Source organism: Physeter macrocephalus, chromosome 7, assembly GCF_002837175.3.
Source record: "Physeter macrocephalus isolate SW-GA chromosome 7, ASM283717v5, whole genome shotgun sequence".
In the NCBI taxonomy this organism is placed as follows: Eukaryota; Metazoa; Chordata; class Mammalia; order Artiodactyla; family Physeteridae; genus Physeter; species Physeter macrocephalus.
The window spans coordinates 9,122,736-9,139,077 of record NC_041220.1 but is presented as its reverse complement, the minus strand read 5'-3'; positions in this window follow the sequence as shown (position 1 = coordinate 9,139,077).

Genomic DNA, 16,342 nt, shown 5'->3' with positions numbered 1-16,342 from the left:
CAGGTAGACATAGATTGGATTGAAGAGGAGTAAAAGAAATCAAATTCCAGGTTGGTTTAATTCATCCCAGTTTAATTCATGTCCCACACAAATAAACATTACCTATGTGTAAGCTATTCTAAGCCCATGGAGAAACTTCAAGAAGCTTACGATCCTAACACAAATGAATGGACTGGAGACTGTTAAAACTGCGAAATACTAGAAGCAGGAATTGTTTGATAATTTCGGTGTCTCCGAGGCTCAGCAAGCGTCCTGCACAGTAGCTACTCCACAAACATTTGTTCAATATAACTGAACTGAGATAAGGAAGTAACTAAAAGATGTGGCAGAAAATATTAAGCGACACAAAAGTACAGGCCTCTCCTGGTACAGCTGTCTACACTAGTCTTTGAGTTTAAATAGGCACAGAAGATGGAAAAAGCGGGGACAAATGTGAAAGAAATGAAGAGAGATGAAAGGAAGGACTTTAAAAACAGATCAACGACACCAGGGGTCAGATGAAGAAAATATGGAGGGGAAAGCCGGGTGGACACTTGCCCTCAGGGATTTGGGACTTTTAAAAGGACTCTTGTAGAGATAATCAGGCTGAGCTCTATCTGCACCAGTAATTAAGGCTTCTGCCGATGTCAGGTTTTTTTAACCAGCCCTACTGTTCTGTGCCACACAGGTGTGAAGTAAACAACAGCAAACACTGAAAGTATAAAAGGCCAAAACTGCTGAAGAGCAAAGCAGCAGAAACCATGTCATGAAGTGAGAACAGAAGTACTTAGGTTAATTTTAGGTTCTGTTTTCTTTTCTGCTTCCACGACGCAGATGTGAACTGACTAATGTCCCTTGGAATTTTCTGATAGTGGCCAACTTCACATGGTATTAGCTTGATGCAGTTTCCCACAGGACAGTCCTCGATGCAGCAAAGGCTTTGCAAGGTAGACATACAGATGGCCAAAAGGCACATGAAAAGATGCTCAACATTGTTAATTATTAGAGAAATGCAAATCAAAACTACAATGAGGTTATCACCTCACACCAGTCAGAATGGCCATCAAAAAGTCTACAAACAACAAATGCTGGAGAGGGTGTGGAGAAAAGGGAGCCCTCTTGCACTGTTGGTGGGAATGTAAATTGATACAGCCACTGTGGAGAACAGTATGGAGGTTCCTTAAAAAACTACAAATAGAACTACCATACGACCCAGCAATCCCACTACTGGGCATATACGCTGAGAAAACCATAATTCAGAAAGAGTCATGTACCACAACGTTCACTGCAGCTCTATTTACAATAGCCAGGACATGGAAGCAACCTAAGTGTCCATCGACAGATGAATAGGTAATGAAGATGTGGTACATATATACACAATGGAATACTACTCAGCTATAAAAAAAGAATGAAATAATGCCATCTGTAACAACATGGATGGACCCAGAGATTATCATACTAAGTGTACTAAGTGAAGTACGTCAGACAGAGAAAGACAAATATCGTATGATATCGCTTGTATGTGGAATCTAAAAAAAATGATACAAATGAACTTCCTTACAAAACAGAAATCAACTCACAGACTTTGAAAACAGACTTGTGATTACCAAAGGGGAAAGGTCGGGGGAGGGATAAATTAGGAGTTTGCGATCAAAAATGTACACATTACTATACATAAAATAGATAACCAACAAGGACCTGCTGTACAGCACAGGGAACTCTACTCAATATCTCGTAAAAAGCTATAATGGAAGATGATGTAAAGAAAAGAATATATATAGCCACAGATATACATATATATGTATGATTGAATCACTGTGTTGTACATCTGAAACACAACATTGCAAATCAACTATATTTCAATAAATTTTTTTTTAAAAGGAAAAAAGGCTTTGCAAGGACTGGAAGGATTTATTCGTTCATTCATTCACCCATTCATTTAATAAACATAGCTTGAGCGATGGGCTCTGTTTTGAGGTGGGGGATATTACAATTTAAATGAATGTCCGCTTCTCACAGAGCTCACAGTCTGGGAGTGACAGACACCAATAAATGAATGAACGAGTGAACATCTGAGGTGCTGAAAAACGCTCTGAATGTGGGGATTGGCTAAGGGCATGACGGTGAGGGACAGGTATTTTAGGTAGGTGATCAAGGAAGACCCCTCTGATACACTGCTGAGCGATCAGACAGCTGACGAGGCGGGAGAGTGGTCCCTTGAGCTGTCTCCTGTGGAGGCCAGGGTGGCGGAACAGAGGTGCCCTGGGGAGAGGGGAGGATGGGCTCAGATCGGGATCCAGGCATAAGTATACGACATCATTTATATTAACACACACACTTTACATTCCTGGCTTCCTTTCTGTTTTATTTTATGCTGTACGTGATCAGCTTGAGCTTTTTCACCATGTTATACTAAATTTGTAATTCCTCTCCAACATGCTGCATTTTAAAAAGTTCACTTGTAATTTCCAAGGCTGTCTGGCCCTCTAAATTCTGTCACAGATTCAGATTTTTTTTAAACGTATTCCTTTAGGAAAAGAGATTCAAAGGTGTGTAGCTACCATATGGCCTAGCAACTTCACTCACATGCAGAATAATGAAAACGTGTCCACACAAAAACCTGCACACGAATGTTCACAGCAGCATTATGCATAATTCCCCCGAAGTGGAAACAACCTAAATGTCTATCACCTGATGACGGTATAAACAAAATGTGGTGTCTGTCATCTTAAAAAACTGAAAATGCAAAACAGACCTTACAAAACATATGTGTAAGTGATCATCTGTCTGCAACAAACGTCAAAAACTTGCTTTCTCTCAGCAGAGTTGCCTCGGCAGTTGTACTTCTTACAAGGTGGCAGGACATGGAGGCTGCCAGGCCTCTAAAAGGCTAGGCGTTGAGACAGTGTTTCTTCTCTGTATTTTATCGGTCAAAGCAGTTCCAGGCCAGCCCAGATTCACGGGTATGCAGAAACAGACTCCATCTCATGACTGGGCAGCAGCGTGTGAGTACAGGAAGGGAAGAATTGGAGATAAACGATCATGAAGATAGAATGGGCTGAGGAGCAAGAAACCAGATTTAAAATGTCAGAAGCCACTAACAACTAAAGGTCAAACGATATTTAAAAGAGTTAAAAGTCAGATATTACACACCAGAGTGGATTGATGTGTTGGTCTCAATTCTTTACCCCTCCCTGTACCCACAGACTTACTTGACGCAGAGTATACTTCCCTGTCGCTTGACTTTGGTCTTAGATATATGTGTTATTTCTCGATTGTTGCATACCAAACCATTCCCAAACTTAGTGGCTTAAAATAGCTATGTCACAATTCTACAGTTTGGACAGGGGGTTCTTTTGCTGTTCCGACCTGGGCTCATTCGTGAAGTTACGTTCAGCTAAATAGGCAGCTTGGGGGCTGAGCTAGGACATCTGGGATGGCCAGGCCTCTCTCCACGTGGGCTTTCCTCCGTGAAGAGGCTCAACTGAGTTGGGTTTCCTCATCCTCGTGTGGTGGCCACAGCATCCCAAGAGGGTGAGGGTGGAAATACAAGGCCATTTTAGGCTAGGGCTCACTGAGTCACAAAACTTCACTTCTATCACACTCGACTGGTCAAAGCAAGTCACGAGCCCATCTTCAAGAGGTAAAGAATATGTCTGGGAAACAAACTACCTCTTGATGGGAGGAGGCGAAAATAGTTTATGGCCATATTGAGTCTATGAGAGCATGTGACTTGCTTTGGCCAATGGCATGTAGGCTACAGGGACTACGTGCCAGTTCAAGCCTAGGCCTAAAAAATCCTCGAGTGCTTCCTTTTCTTGTGCTTCTGCCATCATCGTGTGAAGAAGTGCCTGGGGTAGCCCACTTGCCCAAGAATGAGAGACACTCTGAGCAGAGCTGAGCCGGCCAGGCTGTAGTCCTGCAGTGAGATGCAGAGCTGCCCAGCTGAGCCAAACTTCGGTCGGCTGAACCCCAGCCAGGCCACGGAAGCAAGAACGTAATAAATGATTATTGTTTTAAGCCAATGAGTATTTGGGTGATTTGTCGCACAGCAATCACTAATACATAGGGCAATTTTTAAGAGCAAATGTTTTGCAAATATTTGTGAATAAAATTTATATCCCGTCTTAAATTTGCTTCTAACTGTATATATATATATATATATATATATATATATATGTCACTTTCAGAGGCTCCTCTAGTTAAAGGCAATAGAAGAAAAAACTGCTATATTGGGGGAAACATCATTAGAGTTTCCACTACAACAGCACTTTCAGAAGCAAAACCCCCATCACAAATAATTGTGTTTATTCATCAAATATTTACTGAGTGACCAGTATGTGACCTGAGACTGTGGTATCTACAGCGATAAATGTGTGTGCTTGTTATGATCAGGTTTGGCAGCTCTCAACAGAAATGGTTGTTATGGTTGCTCCACAGACCAGTTCACCAAAGATCTGACCTCCTATCTTACTGCTCTGCCGTCTCTGCCATGTCATATTATGATCCAAGATGATTCTTAAGTTCCAGCCGTCATATCCACAGTCCAGGAAAGGAGGATGACAGAAGGGCATGCCTCCTTCCTCTGTATTGTGACTTTCTGGAAGTCCATGTGTTTCTAATTACATCTTACGGCACGAATTTAACAGCAAGACCACGCTAATTATAAGGGAGGCTAGGAAATAAACTTTTCTTTTTGCCAGCAGTGTGCCCAGATAAAAATCAGGGGTCTGTTACGAAGGAGGAAGGGTCGAATGTATGTTGAATTGGGCATCTAGCTGTCTCTGCCACAATACATAATGGATTTTATTTCCCGGGAGCAACTATATTAGTTCCTCAGTAATGACTATACTAGTAAATCTACTGATTTTTCAGTCCTGACCCATCCATTCCTGTTGTCAGCATTTTCATTAACATTTTTGGTATTTCTTATATATATCCTATAATTATTCATGTTCACTCATGTTCAGTACCTATACACCTAGGATTTATAAATTCCTTGAAGACAGAGAATATCTATCTATCTATCTATCTCTATATCTCCACAGAACTCACTGTGGCTGCTAAATGGTGACAGAAGTCAATTGTTAAGACAGTCCGCCTTCCCCTCATGTTCCTTCTCCTGGAATAAAGAATTCTGTAATATAAATTCCAGTCCTGTATTATTTATATAACACGTCTTGATCTTTCAAGATCAAGTGGATCTCTACTTCATCTCGTTAGACTTCTGGTTGATGAATAACTCACTTTTGATACAGAGAAAGCAATGGGTCACCACGTAGTCTGGACCCCATGCAGCACTGTCAGCCTTACACTTAGGTCAAATGGGGAAGTCCCTAACTTATAGTATTGCGGCTCTTTCCTTCAATATTCTCCCATTATTCTGAAAAATGCCCCTAGAATTTGCCCATTAGAAATTAATTTCTTTGTGTTAAGAAGTCTCTATTTTCTCATTAAACGCATGGAAGGTTCTCTTTATATGCTATTCACCAGTCATGCACATTTTAGAGTATTTTGGAAAAAAAAAAAGACATTGTCCTGGGTTTGTACAACGGCCAGTATCGCCAAGTGATTGACCCTGCCGGCTTTTTAATTTCCATGGCACCACTCATGCCCGCTCTTCTCTGTTTATCCAGTTGGGATTCCATGGTCCATTGTTATAGTTTCTCACCTCCCTGCTTTGTTATATCCATGTAGCTAAAGCTTAACCTGTTCAAATCTAGCCCTTCACCTAATCTGCCTCTGCACCCAAGTAGCTGAATATGGCTGGAGAAAGACATTAACACACACTAACTGGTCTCACACCAAATCATGAACCTAACCTCAAGTGGGTCCTTAGATCTGTCCAGCTACCCTGCCAGCTCACCTGGGTCCTCCAACTCCTCCCCCATCCCAGATGACTAAGTTGCTCCTCTTCTTGCAAGTTTGTCTTTCATTCCCTTCAAATTATTCTCATCAGCATGCATACATGCTATACTATTTTCCATCTTAAAAAAATACCCCTCAGTTACTGCCTCATTCCTATGTCCCACCTTAAAATAAAACTCTTCAAGTACTTTTAGATTGTTTGCTCCCTTACTTCTCATTCTCTCTTGAACTCACGCCAATCACCTTTATGTGCCCGCACTGCACTGACACTGATCTTGTCCGGGTCTTCAGGGGCCTTGACATGGTCAAGCCTAATCATCAAACAGCTGCTTACACGCTCCTTGAAATTTTCTTTATTGCCTTTCTCTCACTTTTTATTGGCTTTCCTCCTACCTCATTACTATTCCTTCTTAGTCACCTTTGCCTGGACCTCTTCCTTCTGCCAACTTCTAAATTCTGCAAAATCCCAGTGCTTTGACCTCCAGCCTCCTCTCTTCTCCATCCATCTCACTCCCTAGGTGATCTCATCCTCATGGTTTTAAATTCTATCTGCACACTGATGACTCCTGAATGTATGTCTTTCGCCTTGACTTCTCCCTGGAACTGAAACAGGAGGGAAGGGGTCAGGGTATGACCTTTAAAAGAATGACATAGCCATAGGACATGACAAAAACCGGTTAGAACCAACTAGGTCCAAGATGGCAGAAGATATGACTTCCAGTGGACCTTGAGCCTCATTATATGCTCACTGTAATACATTAGCAGATGCTAAATGGCACACCACCAGCACCACGACAGTTCTGAGGCCAACCATAAAAGGGCAAAAAGTGGGTGGTGGCCCAATTCCTGGAAATCTCTAACCCTTCTCCAAAAGTTGGAATAAGCCTCCCAGTCATTAGACTATGCAATTATCCAGCCCGTAAAAACTAACCACCCCATATTTTGGGGCCTCTGAGCCTTCTGAGATGGCTCACTTCTGTCTCTGTAGTGTGTTTCTCCCAAGGCCATTCTCACCTTTTGAAATGGACCGCATTCTGTCTATGGAATGTGTATCTCTCTAAATAAATCCACTTCTTACCTATCACTTTGCCTCTCACTGAATTCTTTCGGCGATGAGACATATAGAACATGAGCTTCCTTAAGTCCTGAGATCAGCTGTGTGACCTCAATTAAAAGACAGTGGGTTCAAGTCCCAATCTGAATTTTGACTGGGTTCGAGTCCAGGTCCGTAGGTTGAAGTCCTATCTGGGTTGTGCGATTTCAGAACCACAGATGAATATATCTAAGTCCTACGCAAAAGCTTTATTGTATGTTTACAGGACGTCACAAAGTTAACATCCTCAAGGTGAAACTCTCCATTCTCCTCCAACAACTTTCTACCTAGTCTCCTAGTTGCTACTTTTGCCTCTCCCAGGGTTCATTCCCTGCACAGCAACATGAGTGATCCTTTTCATCACAAATCAGTTCGCAACCCTCACCTACTCTCTCTCTCTCCCCCCCGGGTCTTCTCAACAATGAGAATTAAGTCCAAATTCCTTTTCTTTTCTGTCCTTTCCTTTCCCTATCTTATCTCGGTCTACAACATCTTACAGACTGGTTTCTCTCTGACCTCATTTCTGCTTAATTTCACTCGTTAACTATGTTCCCGTCCTTCAGGCTTCCTTGCCTCTCTGCTGCAGCACCATGGTGCGTGCCCTTTCCTCTGCCTGGAATATTTTTCCTCCAAATACATGCAGGGTCTCTTCCCTCCCTTCCTTCATTATGGTTCCTGCCCCCCAATGCCAGGCTTTCCCTCACTTCCACACCTCAAATAGCACATATTCCTTTCTCTATCCCATTATTCGTAATTAATTTTTCTACAGACCATTCATTGTTACAGATATCAAAGAATATATTTATCTGCTTGGCTTTCTAGTCCTTTCTCTAGAGTGTATATTCCACGAGGACAGAAATTTGTGTGTTTAGTTCACTGCTATATCCCCAGCTCCTTGAATAGTTTCTAGTACATAGGAGGATGCATTAAATAAATATTATTTGAATGAATGAACAGCCATTTATTAAGCAAACAGAAGAGTTTTAATAGAGGAGAGGAGAAGGAAGAAAGACGTTTTGTAAGCAGGAAACAGTGTCAGAGACAAGCAAGCTCAGGACCAGTTAGGGTGTTCTAGGCAAGGACAGGGAATAATAAAAATTCCTAACATTAACTAGGGTGTCTAAAGTCAAGAATGACTCTGATCACACACAGTATGAAGAGGCTGGATTAGTACTTGCCTGAGATACTAAAAATCTGGCCTATAATTCTAGCCTGTAGCTACCAGCTCTGTGGCGTTGGGCAAATCTCTTCACCTCTCAGAGTTTGCATTTAATTTTCTGAAAAATAAAGGGGAGAGGAAGAGGAGGAAAATAGTTCAAAGATACCTCCCAGCTCTAAAATTCTTTGGTCATATACTGACTTCTGGCCAGGCCAAAAAACTTCTGGGGCCTTTCCTCTCCCAGGCTGCACATTTAGTCAGTGAGTTAAGAAGACAGAGGTGAAAGATCCCTGGTGGCAAACACTACTCCATTATGATCCTTATCAACAGTAAACAGTATGCTCTGCCTTCTCATGGGCCCCACTGGGAAACCAAAACTCCTTCTGGAATAAAACTTTCTACATCAGTCCCTTAAAAACAGTAGATTCACCTAATTCCAGCTTAGCAAGCCAACACCGCAAAACGGGGGATGTCTGTTGTGTTTTCCTGCCCACTGAAGTTCTTGCCAGCAGGCTAGGCTTAGGCGAAGTCACTCCTCAGGTTCAATCTGTATTCTACTCTAACTGGTCATTTTCTCTCACTTCAGTGCTTCAGAGTGATGTGTTTGCCCCTTGCTCTTTGTCGAAATGCAGCAGGCCTCCAGCAGATGATACTAGCTAATCCCTACGTGGGAAAACAGGAAATGCTCTTTCTTTTTTTCTTTCCATTTAGCTACAATCTATGTTCTTTAGTTACAATCTATGTTCTTTTCTGGTGCATGTATTAGCCAGAAATTTAGGCTTATGTGTACAGTGTTTTTCACTTGTGGAACACATCAAAACAGAAAGCTAATTTTTGTTAATCTGCAAAGCCAACTTTGGTTAAAGTAATTTAAAGTCTTCAAAACAGAGATGAGTAGGAACATCTTTAACATACAGAGAGACATTCTGGTCAGGGGATGTGCTTTGGAGACTGAGCGTCCTAGGCTGATGCCTGCTTTCCACTCACTACTTCCTGGCCTGGGGCAAATCATTAACTTCTCTTCTCTGGGCCTCAAATTTTCCTCCTCTATAAAACAGGGATAACACTACCTACATCAAAGAGCTATTGTGTGGACGTACATAAGGTTTCTGTAAAAAGTTGATTTCCAACAGATGTAAATGGCAGGCAAAGATATTTATGGAGGCAGCAGGAAGAACATATAAGGTATCAGTGAGTTCAGCTTTCACCTTTTTTTCTTGAGAGGTGAAGAGCACAGCAGTTAAGAACACAGACTCTGGGGCCAGGCTGCAAAAATTCAAGTCCTGGCAAGGCATCATTTATAAGCTATATGACCTCGGGCAAATTACTTAATCTATCTGTGTGCCTCATCTGTAAAATGGGGAAGACAAAAATAACCTTATCTCATTGGGTTGTTAGAGTTAAATGCATTGGTATACGTAAAGAATTTAGAAGAGTGCCTGGACAGAATAAGCATTTGTATGGGTTAGTGTCATGGTTAAGTTTATGTGTCAATTTGACTAGGCCAAGGTACCCAGATGTTTAGTCAAACATAAATCTAGATGTCTCTGTGAAGGTATTTTTAGATGGAATTAACATTTAAATCAGTAGGTTGAGTAAAGCAGATTTTACCCCCATAATGTGGATAGGCCTCATCCAGTCAGCTAAAGGCCTTAAGAGAAAGACTGACATCCCCCAAGGAAGAAGGCAATCTGCCTCCAGACTGCCTTGGGACGTGAGTGTGACGTAGTCTCTTCCCTGGGTCTCCAGCCTGCGACTCTGCCGCAGGGCCTCTGTGCGTGCCCTCTCCTTTGCCTGGAATACTTTTCCTCCAAATATATGCAGGGTCTGTTCTCTCTCGTCAGATTTGGACTTGCCGGCTCCCACATCCCATGAGCCAATTCCTTAGATCTGTCTCTCTCTCTCACCCCTCCCCCCCCCACACACACACATACACACCCTGTTGCTTGTTTCTCTGGAGAACCCTAACAGTTAGCAATTATTATTTTTGTTTGCAGCACAAAGTAATACTCTATTCTGGTTCTTCTCTAAGAGTGCAAAGCAATCAGTAATCACATGGCGAACGTTCACTTTAATCCTTCCGTTTCTGAAGATGTAAGAGAACTAAGAGGAGAAAATTAAGGTTTGCCTTCAGCAGAGGCAAGCGAGCAAGGGGTCAGAACCCTCACGGCAGGTTTAGGAAATGATGAGTTTGGGTGGAATGAGTGTCCATTTAGGGAAGGGGTGGATCAGAAGGTTGCTGAAGGGCAGGAACAGCTCATGGAAAAGTGTGAATACTAGCCTTCGAAGCTTAGAATTTTTTTCTTAAACACTGTTGGAAATGGGGAGCTACTGAAGCTTGATGAAACAGCGCTGTAAGGTGAAAAATAGTACCGGTGGGTGTAGGATGAATTAGGAGGGAGAAGCCACAGAACGAGAGAACATGTAGAAAATATTATGTAACCTTGCATTCATTAACCAGTTACATACAGTTCAAAGAGCACTAAGCATCTATTTCTACACTATTTTCATTGGGTCACATTTCAGGCCATGTGACACTCCCTCATGTGGGCAGGCTGATGTCCCTCTCTTGGTCCCCTTCCCTTTTTTCCCTTTGCTGTAACTCTGCCCTCTTCCCGAACCTCAGCTTTCTGCCTCTTCCCTGTGGTCTCTGCAAAGGTGGGGTGGCGGCAGGGAACACCATTTCTGTTGTCCTTTGCGACCTGGGGATATCTTTCCTGGTTTCATTCTGGGAAGATGATTGTCGATTCTTATTTTATGGGAAGGCATCTTCAAGAAAACCAGTCTCCCTCTTGCTAACTTCTCATAGCATAATCATTATGTGCTATTAGTTTATCTGAATTTTCACAACTTTTTCTGGAGTATTTTTGTATATAAAAAATCTAGAACACCCGAAGCCAAAGTAACTTTTAAATGGTAAATGCTAAAGGCTGGTTTTCAAGTCTATATTTAACACTACCAGGGTGAAGAAACACATTCCGGTACTTCCCCAGAGTATGCTAATTAACTGGGGGCAAAATACTGTCTCTTCTGTCATTGGAAGGGAAACTGACCAATAGAAAAGCAGTTCAGCACCTACACCCACTCTGTATACCTAATGAGGTGTGTTTGTACATGCCAATAACTCATGCTTTGGGTTGCCTGACAACCAGTGACAAATGTGCCTTTCATCATCTCTTACAATGTTACTTTGGGATACTGAACTCTAATCTAAATGAGACTTAGGAATGAGTTTAGAAAATTAGGTATCTCCAACAAGTTATAAGTGTACATACTTCTGAAATTACAGATCTCAAAGACAGTGGCAGTTTCTATTAACGCTGCATGCATTTTTCTGTTGTTTATCCACTTGTATAAAACTAGTTATTCGTACATTCCCTTCATTCTACTGACAAGAAAAGTACTGAATATTCCTTATGAAGATTACAGGGAATTTTTGGCATGTTTCAGCCATACCCTAATAGCAGTACATTAGCAGATATGACTTGGCAATAAACACTGAGTTTAGATTCTTGAAGGTACAACTCTGACCGTGTCATTCTGTATCATTTCCCACAGCTGGAAGGGTACAATTTTAATTTTAATTTGTTTATATGTTGCTTTATAGGTGGACCGAACTTTTTTTTTTTTAAAACTAGCTATTTATTAGCTCCTCCAGTTCACTTCAAGTAAAATCTTCAAAGAATAGTAACACTGTTTTTTTTTATGGGACACTTAATTCTCTGCTTGATTTAATTCTTGTAGCAGTTATGAAAGTCAGCCAAGACAGGTTATATTTAGTGCTATTTTACATCTGATAAAAGAGGGGCACAGCAAAGCTAGCTACTTGTCTGAGGCCGCCCGCTGGTCAAAAGCTATGTTGGCATTCCGGACTCAGGCAAGGTACATTTTCTATGAGTCCCAGATACTTCTCAAGAGTTAGAATCTTGTTTTTTCTTTCTCATTCTTTCTAGGTAGGCTTGTATAATATTCAGCAACTGAATAATCCCTAACTTAAGAGGGAGGCAGAGACAGGAAGGGGAAGAGGAGCCACAACACTCCCAGAATAACACTTAGAGAAAGCCGTACTTTTCCAGCTACAGCATTCACCATACCTAGATAAATGCCTACTGTCTCCTCTGCCTCCTCCCAATTTTCATGAGAACAGAGACATTTATATTTTTCATTCATTGCTATAAACCCAGCAGAAAATTCATGAAAAGTTATTGAAAAAAATGAACGAAAATTTCTTTTTGAATAAAACTGCCCCAAGAAAACCTCAACCAAATGATTTTAAGTTGGAGCTACTACCTGCATGAGTCAGGACAGGCTAGGTTAAGTTAGCTCAAGAGGTAGCAGCAAACTCTATCAGTGGCTCAAAACCACAAAGGTTTGTTTCTTGCTCAGCTCTCTGGCCACGATGGGTTGGCAGCAGGACTCTGTTCCTCACAGTTAGTTACTCAGGAACCGGATGGAAGGAGAAGCAGTGAGCTGGAACTTTGTTAGCTGTAATAGCAGAGGGAAATAAGCCTTGAAGCGTTTTGCAGAGGATCATTAAATGCTCCAACTCAGAAACGCTGTCACCTCCATGCACAATTTACTGACCTAAACTAGTCACAGGCTCCCTACCTTCCCACAGCACCACCCACGAAGGGGCCAGAAGCTGCCTGGGAGGTGGAGAGCAGGAAGTACTTGGCAAATGGAGCTAATGACTATCATATTCCACTTCCTTGATTCTGAGCTTTTGCAATTTAAGTAACAAAATGCAATTTTGTTTATAACCTTTTCTACATTTATAAAATACGATTTTCCTCATAACAGCCCTATATGAGAATGATGCATAATGAGATTAAATACTTGAATAGGGCCAAATAGAAAAGTCAGAGGCGGAAATGGAAAGATAATTCAGATCTCTATAACACTGGTACTGGATGAAGCTCATGTATTCCATATTTGTGGGAAAAAAGCAACAATTACCTTCTAAAATAAAATCACTGCTGCAAGTTTTAATAGGGTTCAAAGACAAGATGTAAAAATTGTTTGTGTCAGGGTTTTGGCAATTATTCTGGTGACACACAGAAGGGACATCTGGGCTAGCAATTCTAGATAGAAAACCACCTGAACTGTGGAAAAATACACCCTAATAACTCACACTTCAGGCATGAGGCCAGAAGTAGCATCCAGAATCTTACCTGGAGAACTGCTGATTCTAATGGAGGAAAAGAAAAAATGTTTCCTTTTACCATCTTAGGTTCTCTGGCTGGGACCCTGGAAATTAAATTGACAAAAGACAAATAAATAGGAGAAAAAACAGTTTTAATCCTGTAAGTATGAATGGAAATTTCATAAAGAAATGAAACTCTAGGAGACCAGATGATTGAGGTTTATATACTATTTTAGGCTAAGCAAAGGAAAAGGGGCTTCGGAGTAGGGGAGGCAAGTTACAGGAATGCAAGGGGAGGAAACGTGTATTAAATAAGGGTTGTCTTGTTATGTAGAAAGGAGTCTCTCAGGCGATAACAGTTATCTCTGGGAGTAGCGCTCTTCCTGGTACTTCCTGGAGCCACCATGAAAGATGGAACTTTCCTTTATAAATGTAAATTTCCTTTACTAAAGGGGAAATTTCTACTCTATTTTTAGGCAGGGGGAGGTGAAGAGCTTTTTCTGCATCTCCTGGTCCTCAGTTGCCTTTAGCTCAAAATAATCCAAAGAGGTGTATTTTGGGGGTCGCATATTCTGGTACCCTTCACTGACAATACAAAAATACCTTCTCTAATGTTTTAACAAGAAAAAAAAATTGGTTATTCATTAGTGAATATTAATAAAATTATCAATTCATTATTACACAGTATTTGGCTCCCAGGAGCATTAGCAACTAATCAGGAAAATGGGTAGTGTTAAATTAATTAAACAAGGAGGCCCTTAGACTGAGGTGGCTTTAATGCCTTAGTAGCCTAAGTAAGCAAACCAAAACCTAAATCTGTAGTGCCCTAAGGTTAAGAAATAAAAACCTAAGGACAACCAACCACAAAGCCAAAGAGACTTCCCCAAATAAGGTAACTGTTTAACCTGTAGCCAATCAAATCATTTTCTTGCCTGGCTTTCACATCTTCTCTATAAAATCTTGCCTCTAGCTGCACTCCTAACCACTTCCGGTTTGGTGCTGACCAATTCCAATCAGTTTTTGCTCAAACTCTTAAAATGTGTAATACGCCTCAGTTCACCTTGTAACAGTTCCAGTCCAGTGGTTCATTAGCCTAAATCTCAAATGGTTTATGTCCTCACTTTATATTTTATAAGGCCTCCTGCGACCTATCCACCCACAGCCTTGTGACCCATCTTGAGTATAATTTCCCAATAGTGACTACTATCAAATAGTTCAAGTCTTTAAAATATAAAGCGAAATAAAAAGGAGCTCAACTTAATGAAGTATGGAGTGCTGCATCCACTTGATTCTTTTGGACGTTAGGCAGTGATCCCGCATGTTGAGTATATGTACCTTTGTACTACATTTAGCCATGCTTCAGAGATGCAAAACTGCATAAATAAATAATTCTAAAGAAGTAAACTGCTGGCTTTATTCCTTATCAACTGTGGTAGGATGTGGAATGGTATGGTTTTCAAATATAAGTCCAAGGACTGTATTAGCACCAAACATATGCATATTCTTCAGGTCAGCCTAACTGACCTTGTTTATCATATGCCTGTGAATTACAGTCTATTATAATAAAATGATGTAGCAAAGTCATGATGTTCTCAAATCGTGGACATGCAGTTTGCAACTGCTTAAAAAGAAGGTCAAAATGCCATACATAATTACAAGTGTTTTAGATTTCCAAACTTAAAATTTCTCATGTCAACAGTTCTTGTTGCCAAAAGTTTTCACATTTGTGAGAGCAAAGCCCTTCATGATCTGGGGTCTGTATGTTTGAGATACTGCAATACATGGTACTATATTACCGATGAACAGATTCAAAAATAACTTAATTGTATTTAAAACTCAGCCACCAAATCGCTCCATCAAAAGAAAAGGCCAAAAGACACATACTAGAATGTTTATAGTAGCACTATCTGTAATAGCTCCAGACTGAAAACTACCCTAACGTTTATCAGAAGGATGAATTCAAAGGTACATTTACAGAATGAAATAACATGAATAATCTACAACTATATGCAACAGTATGGAAGAATCTCATATGTAGAAAGGTGAATAAAGAGCCAAACACAAAAGAGTGTATACTTCGTGATTCTATATATATCAAGTCCAAAGACAGGCAAAACTAATCTATGTTGTTGAAAGTCATGATAGGCAATGACTGGAAGGCAGTATGATGGAGTCCCTGGGTGTTTATAATGTTCTGTTTCTTGATCTGGGTGGTGGATACACAGGTGTGTTCAGATTGTGAAAATTCACTGAGCTGTATACACTTGGGATATATGCATTTATATATAGAGAGACACACACACACACACATAACAGGGTGGGATAGGGGCTTTCTGTAAATAAGATTGCCTTGTCTGATGGTTCAGATATGCATGTGTATGTGTGTGTGTGTGTGTGTATATATATATAATATATATATATTATATATATGTGGCTTCAATAAAATGATTAAAGAACAGAAAATTCCAGGAAGTCCATGAAAATTGAATCACTCTCTAAACAGAATGCTCAATGAACTGGTTTCAGAACAGTTGTCCAGGGACCGGGATACCTAATATGTCAAAACAAGCTAATAATTTATCTTTAAAATCTCTGCTTTTCTCTACCTCCCGTGATATCACCATAGTTTAAAACAGGTCATCTCCCACCTTGGAGTTCTTCTGATTTAGCCTCCTAACCAGTCTCCCAATAAGCTGTTCTACCTATTCACCTACACATTAACCAAAGCAGTTTAAAGTCTAAACCAGATCCTTTTTCTCCTTTGCATAAAATGCCTCAATAGAGTCTCATTATATTTAAAATGTAAAGCAAATTCCAAGTCATGGCTACATCCTCTGGCCTCTGTCTACCTCATCTCCTTCTGTCATGCTGCTCTCTCCCTCCCTCTAAACTAGACCCACACTGGCCTTTCTGTTCTTCCAAAATGTCAAGCTGTCCCACCTCAGGACATTTGCTCTGCTGTCCTCTCTGCCCAGAACAAGCATCACTTTCCAGGTTCTGTGGCTGACTGATCTTCTCACTCTTTGTTTAAACGTTATAAAGTACTTATAGAACAACCCTCTCTAGCTAACCTCAACCTCCTATTATCCTCTGTATCCAC